At 43.5% G+C, this 18609-nt stretch overlaps 2 protein-coding genes across 27 annotated transcripts in view; one reads left to right on the top strand and one right to left on the bottom strand.

The window, feature by feature from the left end:
• BASP1 (brain abundant membrane attached signal protein 1) overlaps positions 1–18609 on the top strand; it is a 1209505-nt gene that overhangs the window by 764920 nt on the left and 425976 nt on the right. Inside the window, exon 1 of one of the 26 annotated variants that reach the window (XM_050794732.1) lies at positions 6545–6548. The exons of the other annotated variants lie outside the window; for them this stretch is intronic. The gene's annotated coding sequence lies outside the window, so the exon portion shown is untranslated. Of the gene's footprint in view, positions 1–6544; positions 6549–18609 lie in introns of those variants that run through there. 26 annotated transcript variants of the gene reach the window in all.
• MYO10 (myosin X) overlaps positions 1–18609 on the bottom strand; it is a 275069-nt gene that overhangs the window by 165089 nt on the left and 91371 nt on the right. The gene's annotated exons all lie outside the window — the stretch shown is intronic.

Genomic DNA, 18609 nt, shown 5'->3' with positions numbered 1-18609 from the left:
CTTAGGAAACTTACCCAACGGCACACAGCACAGGGAAGGTTCAATTTCTTGGTATCATAGGGAAGCATGCGTGGTAGAGCCAGACCTTCAAGGGTCACCTGTTCAGAGATGGCCTTTCAAATTCCAGCTCCGCCACTTGCTTACTGGCTATGAGTCCCTGGGCACATTCCTCAGCCTGAACTGATGTTCGAATGTATACGGTGAAGGCATTACTATCTCCGCAGCAGAGATGCTGAGGCATAGATTGGTGAGGGCGGCACACAGCTCACCCCTGCCTGGCCCAGGCTGCTGCTGCTACTGTCCAGTTAACCCTCCACCTTGATTGGGCTGCTCCTCTTTTAAACTGACAAGGAGAATGTGGAGTGATTACATCATGAAGATGCAGGCAAAGAGATCGCTGAGGGTGGACGCCCTGGAAATGGAGTCAATAGCAAAAAATATGTAATCCAAGCACTTTGGGAAGCCAAGGTCAGCATTTTGGATCACCTGAGGTTAGGAGTTCAAGACCATCCTGGCCAACATGGTGAAACCCCCGTCCATCTCTACTAAAAATTCAAAAGTTAGCTGTGAGTGGTGGCCCATGCCTGTAATCCCAGCTACCTGGAAGGCTGAGGCAGGGGAATTGCTTGAGGAACCCAGGAAGTGGACATTGCAGTGAACTGAGATCGCGCCACTGCACTCCAGCCTCGGCGACAGAGACTCTGTCTCAAAACAAACAAACAGCAAAGTATCCCAGTGGCCCTTCAAAGGAGAGAGCAGGGTAAAGAAGAAGAAGGAGAAGCTGATTTTCCATCACTTTCCCGGTGTACTAGGTTTGTTTTGTTTTGAGACAGGGTCTCACTCTGTCACCCAGGCTGGCGTGAACTACAGTCTTGAACTCCTGGGCTCAAGCAATCCTCCCGCCTCAACCTCCCAAGTAACTGGGACTATAGGTGCACACCACCATGCCCAGCCCCAGTGTGCTAGGTTTAATCTCACTCATTTATTCCGTTATTTTTCATTTATTTACTCCCTTTTAAGTTTCCTCAGTCACTCACGCCAGCCTGAGAGCTGGACCCTGGGAATACCCTGGGAATACGATGATGAATTAAACGGCCCCTCCCTGCAAAGAGTTTATAGTCACTGAGAGTTCTGAAAAATAAATAGGCAATCCAGACAGTGCCGTGGGGACTGTAATGGTGGAAATGCCCAGGGCACAACAGGGATGATCCATGTGGGAGAGGTGATGGCCAGGAGGGACACAGATGCAAGGGTGACGCGGTGTGGGGTGTCTGCGGTTGAGTGTGGCTGCAGCAGAGGCTGACTTGGGAAGGGCCCCCTGTGCCCTGGGTGCTGCCTGGCCTCTGACCTGAAGGACATGAAAGGCACATAAGTGTTTAGGGAGGGGACAGAGCCTTCTCTTCCTACTCATCATCATGGACAACACTAATATCAAACACAACACCAAGACTGTTTTTCTGGAGATAAGAGATAAAGAATAAATCTCACTGCAAGATGCAATTCAACAGAAACTCCACAGAAAAGCAATCTTCTGAATCCGCTTGAGGAGCAATTGCCACAAACACTGCTGTTTCCGAAATGGAAGGTTTCTTCCTGCCATCATGTACACAAATAGCGCACCCCCAAAAGTATCAGGGATGGTGCACACAACATCATAAAGCTGCCGGCAGACCAGTCTCTGAGCGGGAAATCCTAACCATCCAGCTCAAACCTTTCTGAGGGCGCCGCAGGGCTGCAGGCAGGCGAACAGGGTAAATCGAGAAGTCTGAAACACCCAGGGGCTAGTGGGCCAGCAGCACAGCTGCTGGTGGAGATGCAACACAACAAGCAGTGCAGACACAATGAACACACTTTCACGGTAACTACTCAGCAAACAGAAAGGCCTCGGTGATACCCAGGCCGGGACCACTCTTGGTAACTTAAGAGGAAAAGATTAACTGTCACACAGAGTTAGCTCAGTTGGGAGGAATGGCTAATACACACACACACACGCGCGCGCGCACGCACACACACACTCGCACGCAAGAATATACTAGGATATTTATATATTAAGGAAAACCAGCCAGGCGCGGTGGCTCACACCTGTCATCCCAGCACTTTGAGAGGCCGAGGCAGATGGATCACTGAGGAGTTCGAGACCAGTCTGGCCAACATGGTGAAGCCCCTACTAAAAATCACAAAAATCAGCCGGGCATCATGGTGCACGCCTTTAGTCCCAGCTACTTGGGAGGCTAAGGTGGGAGAACTGCTTGAACCCAGGAGGCAGAGTTTGCAGTGAGCCGAGATTGTGCCACTGCACTCCAGCCTAGATGACAGAGGTAGACTCCATCTCAAAAAAAAAAAAAAAAAAAAGGAAAACCAGACCTCAAATTTGTATTTATATATAAGGTCAGAAACTGTGATTTCAGAGACTTATGTACAGATTTCTTTTAAATCCTAAACTCCAGTACTTTTTCATTCACAAAAGAAAACTTTCTGTATAATTTTTTAGGGAAATCTACTGCACAAAGAAAATCATCCTTGTTGTTTTCATTATGCTAAGATGTGTAATTAGAACGATTTCTTGATTTCATATACCCACTATGCAAGCCAAGTCTATCAAGAAAAAAAAAAGATGTTCAAACTCTTCGAGCCAGTCTTTCCACATTTAGGAATTTAGTGTGCAGAAAACAATCACTGTATAAAAATGGTTTTTTCATTGTGGAGTTTTACTAAAATAAATTTGTAATAAAACTCTACTCTGCACATATGTAGTAAAATCGTAGGGTTATTTTTTTAAATAGACAACACACACACACATACACACACACACACACACACACACAGGGTGACTGTACTCTTGGGCCTTCATTCTTAAAACTTACATTTGCACAAAAACTTGCACACAAATATTTATAGCAGATTTCCAATAGGCAAAAGCTGAAAGAAGCCAATTCCTGGTTACATGCTATGTGATTCTATTCATAGAATATTCTTGAAATGACAAAATTACAGAGGATGAAGAACAGCTTGGTGGTTGCCGGAGGCTAAGGAGGGCACTGAGCAGGAGGGTAATGAGGACGGCTGTGAAGGACAACAGGAGGGTCCTGTGATGATGGAAATGACCTGTATCCACTGCGTCAATGTCAATATCCTGGTTGGGATATTACGCTCTGGTTTTGCAAGATATCACTGAGGGAAGCTGAGTAAAGGAGACATGGGATCAAAAGATGATATACAAGTGGCCAAAAAACATATGAAAACATGTTCAACATCACTAATGATCAGGAAACGCAAATCAAAACCACAGTGTGACACCACCTTACTCCTGCAGGAATGGCTACAATCAAAAAATTAAAAAATAATCAATGTTGTCATGGATACAGTGAACAGGGAACACTTCTACACTGCTGGTGGGAATGTAAACAAGTACAACCGCCATGGAAAACGGTGTGGAGATTCCTTAAAGAACTAAAAGTACATCTACCATTTGATCCAGCAATGCCACTACTGGGTATCTACCCAGAGGAAAATAAGTCATTATAGAAAAAAGATATTCGCACACACGCATGTTTATAGCAGCACAATTTGCAATTGCAAAAATGTGGAACCAGTCCAAATGCCCATCAATCAACGAGTAGATAAAGAAACTGTGGTATATATATACAATGGAATACTACTCAGCCATAAAAAGGAATGAATTAATGGCATTTGCAGCAACCTGGATGAGATTGGAGACTATTATTCTAAGTGAAGTAACTCAGGAATGGAAAAACAAACATCGTATGTTCTCACTCATATGTGGGAGCTAAGTTATGAGGATGCAAAGGCATAAGAATGACACAAACGACTTTGGGGAATCAATGGGAAAGGATGGGAAGGGGGTAATGGATAAAAGACTACTAATTGGGTGCAGTGTATACTACTCAGGTGATGGGTGCACCAAAAGCTCTCTAATCACCACTAAAGAACTTATTCATATAACCAAACACCAACTGTTCCCCCAATAACCTACAGAAATAGAAAATTAAAATAAATAAATATATATATATCTCATAACTCCAACAATGCATGGCAAGTTTATAGGTTTTTGGGTGTGTTTTTGTTTGTTTATTTATTTTTGAGACACGTCTCACTTTGTCACCCAGCCTGGAGTGCAGTGGAGCAATCTCAGCTCACTGCAGCCTCCACTTCTTGGGTTCAAGTGATGTTCCCCGCTTTAGCCCCTCACCAGGTAGCTGGGATTACAGGTGCATGCCACCACACCCGGTTAACTTTTGTATTTTTTGTAGAGACAGGGTTTTGCCATGTTGTCCAGGCTGGTCTCAAACTCCTGAGCTCAAATGATCTGACCACTTCGGCCTCCCAAAGTGCTAGGATTACAGGTACCTGGCTTTGTAGGTGTTTTTAATGCTTTTCTATGACTCTTTCCCTAAGCTTGTATACACTTCTAGGCTTAAAAAGGAAATCAGTCCAATCAAAATCACCATCCGAGAATGTATCTGGATAAATAGAAGGGGTTTCATACATTTTTATAAAATGAGCATTGTAGAACAGCTTTCAAAAAAACAACAAAAACAAAACAAAAGATCTACCCGAGGAGTCACAAGCTCTCAGAAGGAAACAAGGGCTTCTCTAATAATCCACTGGTTTTAAACACAGTAAGTTTCAGGCTAGAGAAATTCAAGAAGCATGGACGGAACGCCCAATTCTTGGCTGCTTGCTCCTCAACTACCAGTGGATGAGCTCTCACCTCTGAGGCCCCTTTACTCCTGACCTCATGTCCTGGTCCTAATTTTAAGAGCCCCCTTTGGAGCCCTGTCTTCTCAGTCATAAGCCCAGATCCCTTCAGGCAACACAGCTATCACATGAACTTAAACCCTGCCGTAAACCTCCGTTCCTATGACTCCGAAACACCTTGATGTTTCACAAGTATCTCAAAATGAAAACTGACCTCAGCATCTCCTTCTGTTCACCCTGTGGCTACTTCCTTACCCGTTCCTCAGGGAATGACACCTTTGCTGTCAGCTCCCCAAGCCAGAAACCAGAGTCAACCTAAAATCCCTCCATTGTCAACCACTATAGTCACATCGCAAGTCCTTGGGATCAGATAATGACACCACCTAGAATCCACCTTCTCTCCCCTTCCTCCTCCTGCCTCTACTGGGGCTCCAGTACTCACATCTTTCAACCCAGACCTCTACAACTGCCTCCAAATTCATCTCTCTGCTTCTAGCATCCTGTGGCATAAAGCCAACATTTCTCAAATTAGAGTCCAAGACACGTTTCTTTAAATTTTGAACTTTAATTTTAATGACATTTAAAATTATATTTTACTAGTTTTGGGTGGTTTTTTTTGTTTGTTTGTTTTTTTGTTTTTTTTGAGATGGAGTCTCGCTCTGTCGCCCAGGCTGGAGTGCAGTGGCACGATCTGGGCTCACTGCAACCTTCGCCTCCCAGGCTCAAGCGATTCTCCTGCCTCAGACTCCTGAGTAGCTGGACAGGTGTGCGCCACCACACCCGTATAATTGTTGTATTATTAGTAGAGATGGGGTTTCACCATGTTGGCCAGGCTGGTCTCAAACTCCTGACCTGGTGATTTGCCCACCTCAGCCTCCCAAAGTGCCGGGAACAAACGTGAGCCACCGTGCCTGGACACTTTACTAGTTTTAATGACAATTTTTCTTGGCCTTAATAATGTAGAATTGAAAGGTATTTTCAGAGATAAGACTTTGGTTTCTTTGGTTGCTGTTTCCAAAAACAGGACTGACTAGAATCTTTCCTCGTTCAAGGGAAACTGCTCAGGTTTGTGCAACATGAGCTTTGGCAGTGCTTAACTCCACTCTGCACCTCACTGGCAGAGCAGTCTTAACTTGTTCCAGTTACTCTGCTCTCCAGTCCCTAGTTTCCTCACCTATAGCATAAGAGTAATCCAAACGGCTATGTTTCTTACTGCAAACAGAGTGAGCTCATGCACATAAGTATCGTGCACCTTTAGCACAGTTCTTGGTACTGTGTAAGCAACTCTGATATTTCAGTTACTCATATTACTGTTATCAGTGATGTAATCTGGCTATACCCTGATTGGAATTCTGACAGTTGGTTCCCAATCACTTCAAGGATAAAGTATCAATTATGAATGTGGTTTCTCTGCCAGGCCCTCCCTGAGCGCCCCATTGCTTCACCTGCCAAGCTGACCCCATATGCATCACATTAACTTTGAGTCCCTGTAAGGGTTAACTCTCCTAGGGTCTGTCTGTCTTTCCTTCCTTGGCTGAGCACACCCTTCCAGTCACCCCTCTTCTGAGCTCCCCCGCCACATCTAGTCTGAATGGGCCAGCCTTCTCTCCCACAGTACCTTGGACAGAAACCTCTCAGGTCACTTACATTCTATTATAACCTCGCCTTTCTTACCCCTGCCTCGTAATCATCAATCAAGGAGACAAACTTCCAGCTCATATGCCAAAGTGGCTGATTTCCTGGTACACCATGATGAGGATCTGGAACTGCATGTGGGTAGATGGGGACGTCAAGAGGAAATCCTGGTGTCTACAATAGCCGGGGGGGGGGACCACCTCTCACCACCCTTGTACGGGACCAATCTGTGGGGACTAGGACTTGTCTCACAGAAACTTGTGGGTTCTCACTGTCTCATCAAATGCCTGGAACTAACGGCTGCTTAATAATTTTCTGCTAAAGGGATGAACATCAGCTACCACGTATGGCACTAAGACTATATGATGAGGACTTTACATTTGTCATCTAAAACCAGCTCCAAAGACTGGGTCATAAATCAATACTTTGCATTTACAGGTCACCTTGAAACTGTCTTAAACTAAATAATAGGACAGTAATTCCTTGGCAGCCCTTAAGTGAAATGAAAAAGACATATTCAAACCAAATATGAATACATCTCTCAGTTCTAAACAAAAATCAATGGAATGAGTCCTAGCTTTAAGCACTATGTGTTTTCCAAGCCATTTTTGGCAGATGAACACATTTCCAAGTGTCAGTTAAGAATTTAGAGACAACAGCCGGGCGTGGTGGCTCACGCCTGTAATCCCCTCACTTTGGGAGGCCAAGGCAGGCGGATCACAAGGTCAGGAGTTCAAGACTAGCCTCGATAACACAGTGAAACTTATCTCTACTAACAATACAAAACTTAGCCGGGGGTAGTGGCACACGCCTGTAACCCCAGCTACTCGAGAGGCAAGTCAGAACTGCTTGAACCCAGGAGATGGGGATTGCAGCAAGCCGAGATCACGCCACTGCACTCCAGCCTGGGCGACAGAGTGAGTCTCTGTCTCGGTGGGGGGTAGGGGGTGGGGAAGTATTTAGAGATAACACACAAGGTATTTATTAATCCAGTGAACAAAAACAGAATCGGGAATCGGGGCCTGGCGCGGTGGCTCACGCCTGTAATCCCAGCACTCTGGAAGGCCAAGGTGGGCAGATCACCTGAGGTCAGGAGCTCGAGATCAGCCTGGCCAACATGATGAAACCCCATCTCTACTAAAAAATACAAAATTAGCCTGGCGTGGTGGAGTATGCCTATTATCCCAGCTACTCGGGAGGCTGAAGCACAAGAATAGCTTGAATGCGAGAGGCAGAGGTTCCGGTGAGCTGCGATCGCACCAAAGTCATTTTTGGCTGGTTTTTTTTTTTTTTGGTGAGATGTGTACAAAGATAGCAATATGTTAGCTTGGCTCAAACTTATGGTACAAAAACTAGAAGAAATCACAACAACCAGAAGATAACAAGACACATCAGCTCAGAATATGAAATAATTATCTCCTCACACTCTTCCTGTCCACCAACCCCATCCCCCCCGTCAAGGAAATCTGTAGAAATATCAGGAAAACACTCTTTGAATTAATGGAAGGATTAGGTAAAGGCAGATGTAAAGAAAGAAGAAAGACCAAAAAAAAAAAAAAAAGTAGATTACTAATTAAGGAGGGCAAAGGTCTCTTTTAAAAAAAAAGACATTTTTGGTAACAAAAACATTAATACCATACTCTGAGATAAGTTTTCCCAGCACACAGATCATGATCAAAATAAGGTCACTTGTTCCCCCTACTCCTCCCAAATGTGTCAACAAGAAATTGCTGTGTTTTTGTAAATGTCTGTGAAAGCAAAGGATGTAAAAGCCCTGCACATCTTGTACCGGAAATCTGGTCTGAATATCTAAGAGCCAGAGGATTTGAGGGTTAGGGAAACTGATGGGAATCGGGTTGAAACCTCCTAAGAACAAAGGTTAGGAGAGATAGCGGCATGCTATTGCAAGTATCCTCATTCCCTCCCTAACTTCTCATCCCCCTCCCAAAAAGAGTGTCTGGAGATTCTTTATTTCTGGTGATATCCTTGTAGTCTTGTCTATTCAAATTTGCATTTTAGAATGTGATAGAATCAAAACACAGTATAAGGACAAAGGGGCTCTTGCACTCTTTCACTAGATACCAAATGGTCACTATTCCTATGAGAGAACAGCTCCTCCTCCACTGTTACAGACAAAAATAGTAAACATTTAACCCCCATTCCTACTTTGATTATAACCCACCTCCAAAGGTTTGCATCTTCATCCATGAACTTCATCTCATTTTCTACATTCCAGGGTCAAAGATAATGAAGAAGGCCAACACCAAAAACTCAATGACTACACATGTGCCCAAGAAGATGGGCAGCTGGAAACTGATGAAAATACAATGATGAACATGGACCAAGTGGTATACAGCCCCTACCTTGTGGATATCTGAAAACTGGGAAAAGCTGTATCACCCTCAGAGCAGTCACGTCCTTCAGAGACTTTGAGATTTGTATCGGGATTTTTTTAAAACTTAAAATTGTTCTCTGCTCTCTTGATAGTTATACTTAGGCCTTTTGAAAGTATATGAGTTAATTCATGGCTGCTGGGAATGTAAAATGGTACAGACGCTTGGGAAAACACTCTGGCCATTCTTTGAAAGGCTAAATACAGTTAGCATATGATCCAGCAATTCACTCCTGGATATATACCCAAGAAAAATAAAAACGTATGTCCACACAAAAAGGTTACCATGAATGTTCCTACCAGCATTTTTCCTATTAGCCAAAAGTGGAAATAACCCAAATGTCCGAAACAGATGATGGATAAACATAATGTGGTATAATTATACCAGGGAATATTATTTGGCACTAAAACGATACACTGACAGGCAGGGAGAGGTGGCTCATGCCTGTAATCCCAGCACTTTGGGAGGCTGAGGCGGGCGGATCACTTGAGGTCAGGAGTTTTGAGACCAGCTTGACCAACATGGAGAAACCCCATCTCTACTAAAAATACAAATTTAGCCGGGCGTGGTGGCGGAGGCCTGTAATCCCAGCTACTTGGAAGGCTGAGGCAGGAGAATTGCTTAAACCCAGGAGGCACAGGTTGTGGTGAGCCAAGATCGCACCATTGCACTCCAGTCTGGGCAACAAACTCCATCTCAAAAAAAAAAAGACATACTGACAAGCCTTGTAAATATGCTAAGTGAAAGAGTCCAGACACAAAAGGCTAAAGGCTATATATTATTATATGTTTCCATTTATATACTATGTCCAGAATAAGCAAATTCATAGAGACAGAAAGTAGATTAGTGGTTGCCAGGGGTTAGGAGGAGGGTTATAGGGACTGCTAACAGGTACGAGGGTTTCTTTTGGGGTGATGAAAATGTTCTAAATTTGACTGTGGTGATGACTGCACAACTCTGTAAATACACTAAAAAAGTTGCTGAACGGTACACTTTGAGTAAATTCTGTGGTTTGTGGGTTACATCTCAATAAAACTGTTATTATTATTTTTTTAAATACACATGAGTTAGGCACTTAGCACAGAACCCAACGAATGCAAGGCGTTTGATATATGCTGGTGCCTTTCCCTCACTGGCAAACTGAGCCCACCTCAAATACAGGCATGCCTCGTTTAATTCACAGACACTGCATCTTCTTACAAATCGAGGGTCTGTGGCAACCTGTGCAAGTCTACTGCTGCTGTTTATCCAACAGCAGGTGTTCACTTCACATCTGTGTCACGTTTTGGTAATTCTCACAATAATTCAAACTTTCCCATTATTATTATATTTGATCTTCCATGCTCCTATTGTAATTGTCTGAGGGCACCACAAACCACGCCCACACAAGACAGTGAACGTAATTAATGCTGTGTGTGTTCTGCCTGCTCCACCGACCCGCTGTTCCCCCATCTCTCTCCCTCTCCTGGGGCCTCCATATCCTCTGAGACACAACAATATTGAAATTGGGCCAAAGAATAACCCCACAATGGCCACTAAATGTTCAAGTAAAAAAGAGTCACGCACCTCTCACTTTACATCAAAAGCTACAAATGGCGCAGCTGAGTGACGAAGGCAATGGCGAAAGCCAAGACAAGCTGGAAGCCGGGCCTCCTGAGCCAACCAGCCAAGGTGCAAAGGTAAAATTCTTGAAGGAAAGTTTCTTGAAGGAAATTTAAAATGCTACTACAGTGAACAAATGAATGAACAGAAGGTAAAACAGTCTTGTTGCTGATACGGAGAAAAGTTTCAGTGGTCTGGATAGATCAAACCAGCCACAACATTCCCTTAAGCCAAAGCCTAATTCAGAGCAAGGCCCTCATTGTCTTCAATTCTATCAAGGCTGAGAGGTCAGGAAGCTGCAGAAGAAAAGTCTGGAGCCAGCAGAGATTAGCTGATGAGATTTAAGAAAAGAAGCCGTCTCCACAACACAAAAGAGCAAGAGGAAGCAGGACATGTTGACGAAGAAGCTGCAGCAAGTTATCCAGAAGATCTAAATAAGATCATTGATGAAGGTGGCTATGCTAAAAAGATTTTCATTGTGGACACAACAGCCTCCTACTAGAAGCTGCCATCTAGAACCTCCACAGTTAAAGAGGAGAAGCCAATGCCTGGCTTCAACGGACACATGGACTCTCGTTAAGGGTTAAAGCAGCTGGAGACTTTTAAGTTGAAGCCAATGCTCATTTACCATTCTGAAAACCTTAGAGCTCTTAAGAATGATGCTAAATCTACTCATCTCTATAAATGGAATTACAAAACTGAGATGCCAGCACATCTGTTTACAGCATGGTTTCAGTAAATATGTTAAGCCCATTGTTGAAACCTACTGCTCAGAAAAAAAGATTTCTTTCAAAATATTACTGCTCATTGACAATGCAACTGGTCACCCAAGAGCTCTAATAAAGATATACAAGGAGACTCATGTTGTTTTCATGCCTGCTAAGACAACATCCATTCTGCAGCCCACGGATCAAGGAGCAACTTCGACTCTCAGGTCTTATTATTTAAGGAATGCATTTCATAAGCCTATATACCTAGTGCCGTAGTAGATGGTGAGTGCTCTGATGGCACCAGGCAAAATACACTGAAAACGTCCTGGAAAGGATTCAACATTCTAGATGCCATCAAGAACATCGGTGATTCATGAAAGGAGGTCAAAATATCAAGATTAAGAGGAGTTTGGAAGATGATTCCAACCCTCATGTGTGACACTGAGGGGTTCAAGACTTCAGTGGAGGAAGTTATTGCAGATGTGGTGGGAATAGCAAGGGCACTAGAATTAGAAGTTGAGCCTGAAGATGGGACTGATTTGCTGCAATCTCATGATCAAATTGGGACACACAGGCCAGGTGCAGTGGCTCACACCTGTAATCCCAGCACTTTGAGGGGGCCAAGGTAGGAGGACTGCTTGAGCCAGGAGTTCAAGACCAGCCTGGGCAATATGGCAAAAACCCATCTCTACAAAAAATACAAAAATTAGCCAGGCATGGTGGCACATGCCGGTAGTCCCAGCCACTCAAGAGACTAAGGGAAGGATCACCTGAGGCCAGGAAGTCAAGGTTGCAGTGAGCCAAGATCGTGCTACTGCACTCCCATCTGGGTGACAGAGTGAAACCCTGTCTCAAAAAATTAATTAATTAATTTAATTTAATAGGCTTTGTGTTAGATGATTTTGCCAAACTGTAGGCTAATGTAAGTGTTCTGAGGATGTTTAAGGTAGGGTAGGCTAGGCTATGGCATTCGGTAGGTTAGGCAGATTAAATGCATCTTTGACTTAAGATATCTTAGACTTATGATGGGTTTATCAGGATAGAACCTCATTGTAAGTTGAGGGGCATCTGTACTTTAATTCCAAGTTCAGTGGAAAAGTAAGGGAAAAAGTGAGAGTCTGGACTGCAGATGGGCTGACCCGTATATGTGAGAAGGTGAGAAGGTACAAGCTTAAACAGAGCTCTGCCAGCTTTCCTCCAAGTAGACAGTCACACAGCAATTTAAAAGAAATAGGCCGGGCACAGTGGCTCACCCCTATAATCCCAGCACTTTGGGAGGCTTAAGAGGGCGGATCACTTGAGGTCAGGGGTTCAAGACCAGCCTGGACAACACGGTGAAAATTTATCTCTACAAAAAATACAAAATTAGCCAGGCGTGGTGGTGCACACCTGTAATCCCAGCTACTTGAGAGGCTGAGGCAGGAGAATAGCCTGAACCCGGGAGGCGGAGGTTGCAGTGAGCTGAGATCATCCCACTGCACTCCAGCCTGGGTGACAGAGCAAGAGAAAGAGAGAAAGAAAAAGAAAAGAAAGAATAAAACAGAAGAGCTTAAGCATATCTGCTCTGTGAACTCCTTTGCACAACATGTCACTAGTAAAACATGATCCTTTCCATTCTTAGAAGCCCTTGCTGAAAATACTCTGGTCCTGGCACTTATGACTCGTATGACTACCAGGAACAGAGCCACTACTGGCACAATGTACACCAAATCAAACACATAAATGCGTATGTGTCTTCACCGTGGGTGTTATTATTGTCAAGAAAACACAACAAAAAAATAGGCTGCAAGCCCATGTTTAAAATGACGAGTTCCTACAAATGAAGTTAAAACCAACACGAGAGAAAAAAGGAGATCCAACATAGGATTTGGAGATCCAACAAAAGTTATCTTTGTTTAAAATTTTTTTAAAAAAGGAGATTTTGGGCTGGGTGCAGTGGCTCCTGCCTGTAATCCCAGCACTTTGGGAGGCCAACGTGGGCGGATCACCTGAGGTCAGGAGTTCGAGACCAGACTGGCCAAGATGGTGAAACCCCATCTCTACTAAAAACACACACAAAAAAATTAGCTGGGTGTGGTGGCAGGCGCCTGTAATCCCAGCTACTCGGGAGGCGGAGGCCAGAGAATTGCTAGAACCTGGGAAGCGGAGATTGCAGTGAGCCGAGATCTCGCCATTGCAGTCCAGCCTGGGCAACAAGAGTGGAATTCTGTCTCAAAAAAGAAAAAGAAAAAAAAGGAGATTTCGAATGTTTAGGAGCTGCTTACATAACCCTGAAGACAGATTCAGAAACAGTTCAGAAACAATGCACATTTTCAAATGAATCAGTTTTAAAGTCATTTAGGTCTTTTCATAGTGTGTTAGAAGAACTGAGATATTAAAGACAATTATTTTGTGAGTTGAACTACGCCCATTAAAATTTCTGTACAAAAGGTCAGTACTTATTACTAACAATGCAAACAACTGTGTTAAGCAGGCTAAAACTCCAACAGTCAGAAGGATTTTCCAGATTTTAAGAAAAATGGCTTAAAATGTCTTTAAGTTAATCCTGATGCCAAAATTTATCTCTGCGAACTTAATACCCTGTTCATTATGCATGAGCAAGCATGAAACGGCAAAGCTGGAGATTAATGTTCATTTGAAAACTTCAGATTTTTCCCATTTCTCTGAGAGAGAAGGATGGTTAGGTTCCATGAGCTCCACAGACCATCACAAGGCGGCAGCCTTTGTGGTCTGAGACACTAATAACTAATTCAGGCTCTCCTTCCACAAAGCCAAGTTCGATTTGAACTTTGAACAATGGAAGCTGACTTGTTTGCCAACTCTTCTTGCAAACTTCTTACAAAAAAATAAGCTTTCTTGTAAGTGTGTCTAATAATAAAGCTCACGATCTCTTTGTCCTGGCTTCATTATTCCGGACTCCGGAGGGCTCGAGGGCTTGAGTTTTTCTGAACATATTAGCTTATGTTTCAAACACCCAGGCACAGCCATAATATTTCCTGCTGAGATTAGTACAATATCTGGTAACTAGACAAAGAGGACTCAATCATAGAAGGCGTGACACTTGACTTTGGGGTGGGGGTGTTAGTGGGGGTGGGGGCAGTTCTACAGAATAGGCAGAAAAGCAGGTGGCACGGATATTCTTGGTTTCATAGCATAAAGTAAAACTTTAGAAAGTAGCATCTTATAGAACCCTTTATACGTATAAGCCATTTAGATCATGTGCCCCCAGACCTGTCGGAGTTTAGGCATGTGTAATTTCTGACTCTGGTGATGGGGGTAGAAGCTGTATGCTTGCCTGCCTTTTGCTAAAAGCTCCTCTGTTTAAAGTGTACTGATTCCAGCCCAGCGTTGCGCGAGAAGCTACAGAAAGAGAGACAAAGGAGAAGAGGGACTGAGAGCCAGTCAAGGGAAAGAGCAGAAGGGGAAACTGATCCCCTAAAGTGCCTTTAGAAGATGCTGCAATCAAAGTGCAGGGGCTCCAGGCAGAGGGAGTCCAGCTTTGCCAGGGAAGTCATGTCCTTACCAGCCCTGGGCTTCAGTGGCTGGCAGCCTCATCACTACGAGATGTGGCCTGACACGTGTCATACCTCTTCTCAGAAACCTCCTTTTCTGTCTTCCTAATCTGTCCAAAGGAGGTAAGAATACTTCCCTCGCTCACAAAGCTGCTGTAAGCATCAAGACAAGTGATTACAATGCATAAGACTAAGGAACTTGGGAAGGCCAAGATGGGAGGATCGCTTGAGACCAGGAGTTTGACACCAGTCGAAGCAACGTAGCGAAAACCCCATCTCTACAAAAAATTGATAGTCCCAGCTACTCGGGAGGCTGAGATGGGCAGACTGCTTGAGCCTGGAGCTTGAGGTTAAAGCAAGCTATGATTGTACCACTGCACTCCAGCCTGCATGACACAGTGAGCCCCTGTCTCTACTAAAAAAGAAAAAGGGGGGAAAAAAAGGAACTTTGAAATACAGGCTGCTGCCAAGATGCGATGCCTTCTTCTACTTGACACTCATTGGCTCAATCACGAAACTGTCGGGACTCATTTCCTTGGAAACCCTGCTATGGTTTCGGGTTCTACTTCATTCCTCCTGTTCCCCCTGTACTCAGCCCCCAACCACACATTCACCAGTCCACTCCCGGCCAGGCCTCGCAGCCAGCTGAAACCACACCGAGCTGGCCCAGTCCAGCACTGACTTCCACACGTCATAGAAGCTTCCACGTGCTGCAGCTTCAAGTATGCTCCACGCCCCATTCTCCCGTTCTAATTTTCTACAGCAATGACCTACTCTAATATTTCTGCAACTTGCATGTGTGTGCAAATATCTATATACCCATAGATGCATTCATATATTCACACATACACACATATAATTATGGCAGTTCTTACCTGTAAAACCTGGCAAACGCCTCTGCTGTATCCAGCAATCAGCCCTCTGGCAAGGTGATATTCTTACCCCAGTTTTATAAATGAGGAGACTGAAGCCCAGGGTGCCACAGTTAGTAAGCAGCAGGCAGGGCTGGGAGTCTAGCATCCAAGTGTTGGAACAGGTCAGCTATTGGGTACCATCAGTATGTTTCAGAATGTGTCCTGTTTGTCTCCACAAGGTCCTGGACTCCCTTGTCTAACTTTCTATCAACAAGCACTCTTGCCTGCCCATTGCTAAAAATCAAGTTAAAATGAAAGAGTATTTTTAAATGGCATTAAGTATTTGGACTTTAGTAGAGCATATCAAATATATAGTGATGGGTAAATTACAGAAAAAACAATTTTTTGAACGAATAGAACAGGCATAGGAAATGGAAAAATATCCCTTAACTACAAAAAAGCTTCTAGGTCTTCTGAAGTTCATTAACAGCATCAAAACCAGTCTGTACATGTTAACCTGAAAAGGTTAAGTGAAGACACTAATAAATAATAATTACATGGTTATACAAGAACTTCAAATACTTAACTCATATTATTTCATTATAATTTCTCCAACAAGCACAAAGATTGACACGCAAGTGGGGGAAAATAGACAGCACATAAGTGGGTTGTCCTGTCGCTCATGAATCAGCTGCTGACTAGTGACAAATCACAGTCCATTTGCTTTTTCTCCCTATGTCCCTGACCTGCTCTTTCACCCCAATAAACCCAGAGGACTCTGTTCCATTTTTCCATTCATTGTTCCCCAAGTATCCTTAAACTGATTCTCTCAAATCATATTACTAGATACTAATTTTCTTCCAAACTATTTTTTATCCGCTCCTTTTTTTTCTTTAAATAATTATTTATCCAATTCAGGATCGGACTCTGAGGATTTTGCATAAATCACAGGATTGAAACAAACATTTCACTATCAGGTCCACATCACACATTAACACAGATCTTTAATGATGTCAATATTCATCCGCTTTCTCCAACAATTTATCTAACTGGCTCTTCTCTTTTTATTTTTTTAGTGTCACAAAGTAAAAGGGCAAAAGTCATGAAAGTAATTATGGTAAGAAAAGAGGACTATCTAAAGTAGGAAGCAAGAAAACTTACTCAAATTTAACTTGTTGCTAGTTAATCTACCAGAACTGAATGGTTGCTTTTTGAAAAGCAAAGGTGGTGTTGGTACCTATTATAACGTATAATTGGCATAACAGGATTCTAGTGCCTAATCTATACTCGACTACTAATTCTAAATTTCACCTTGTGTATTAGATTTTGCCCTTAAAGCTACGTAAACCCAACTATAGAATTAGGTGAAAGTTACAGCCATATTAAAAACAAATACCATTGTAGACTAGATTATGCTCATCAATCGATTTTAAATCAAGATCTGCAGAACTCTAAAAGTTTCACAGAAACCACTGCTAAGAAATGGGGGGAGGGGGCCGCTGCCCACCCCTTCTTACATTGCCAGTAAAATTTGTTAAACTCTCCAAGATTTTATTCCAACAAAGTAATTCCAGCTACACACACACACACACTCGCGCGCGCGCACACACACACTCACACTCACACACACACACTCACACACACACGTATTTCCCTTTTCAAGTATGACTGATCTACATTATCTTACCAAAGCCTACAACTGACAGCTTAACTTCATGTATTAAAATGCTCAAAAACCTTATCTTTAAGCAAAGCAAATGAGAACAATTTAAAAGTGCTACAGAACTAAACCTCTTCCTGAGACAAGGCCCAGAGAGATGACACTGGAGGTGGCAGTACATTTTTTCCTGAAAGGTCACAGATCCTTACTGCTGAATTATCTGCGGCAGAAATTTCCAAACCCTGAACTGAGACTAATTCTCAAGAGCCAAATGAGAAATATAAGACCACAGAGGTAATTTCTCATAAAGTTTAATTCCTTCCGTTTTAAAGAGCTGTCCTACAATTATGTCCTTCCCATTTTCAGTGTGTTAAAAAATGTCTTTTAGGCTGGGTGCAGTGGGCTCTCGCCTGTAATCCCAACATTTTGGGAGGCTGAAGCAAGAGGACTGCTCGAAAGAAGGAGCTCCACATCAGCCTGGGCAACAAAGCGACACTCTAGCCTCTTAAAAAAATTTAAAAATTAGCCAGCGTAATGGTCCACACCTAGAGTCCCAACTACTTGAGTTGAGGCAGGAGAACTGCTTGAGCCCAGAAGCTATGATGGCACCACTGTATTCCAGACTGGATGACACAGTGAGACCCTGTCTCTTGAAAAACAAACAGCAGTCTTTAAAGATGAAAATAGGCCGGGTGCGGTGGCTCACGCCTATAATCTCAGCACTTTGGGAGGCCGAGGTGGGCGGATCACAAGGTTAAGAGATCGAGACCATCCTGGCCAACATGGTGAAACCCCGTCTCTACTAAAAATACAAAAATTAGCCGGGCGTGTTGGTGGGCGGCTGTAGTCCCAGCTACTCGGGAGGCTGAGGCAGGAAAATCCCTTGAAACCAGGAGGCAGAGGTTGCAGTGAGACGAAATCACACCACTGCACTCCAGCCTGGTGACAGAGCAAGACTCTGTCTCAAAAAAAGAAAAAGAAAGAAAAAGAAAAGAACAGCAAGAGTTATTAAATGCCCTTACTTGATAAAAGAACAAACCGGACAACTCTATGTTGGTCTCCTATAATTCCCAGATGCACAAATCCAAAGGTCTGGGAGCCACTGAGCACCGTGTCCAGCTGCTGAGGCACATCCAGTGCCTACAGATCTTGGCCAACTTGTTTGGTTTGCATGGGCTACATACTGACTTTGTTTTCAAAGCGAAATGAAGTCAAACAGAAAGACAAGCTATTGGCAGACTAATTATAACACTACCGTCTCTAAGTTCCATGAGACTAAACAGGATTTGGATGAAGTTTCCTGCCTGCCAAACTTTCTGCAACATTAAAAACCACCTTGAAGTCACTCAAGGATGACAGTCATTTCTGGGTGTGAGACAGAATGTTCTAGAATGGACCTGCCAAGTCTGTTTTCTTCCCCTTTCCCACACTCAAGCATAAAGGCTAACACCTGGGTCCACAAACTCTATAATCAAAAAAAGAAATTCTCCCAGATTCTGGTGATCATGAAAGAGCGTCGGCTTC

This window comes from Macaca thibetana, chromosome 6 (genome assembly GCF_024542745.1).
Source record: "Macaca thibetana thibetana isolate TM-01 chromosome 6, ASM2454274v1, whole genome shotgun sequence".
Classification (NCBI taxonomy): domain Eukaryota; kingdom Metazoa; phylum Chordata; class Mammalia; order Primates; family Cercopithecidae; genus Macaca; species Macaca thibetana.
Note: the sequence above shows the minus strand (reverse complement) of the source record. Positions and strands in the feature narration are given on the sequence as shown.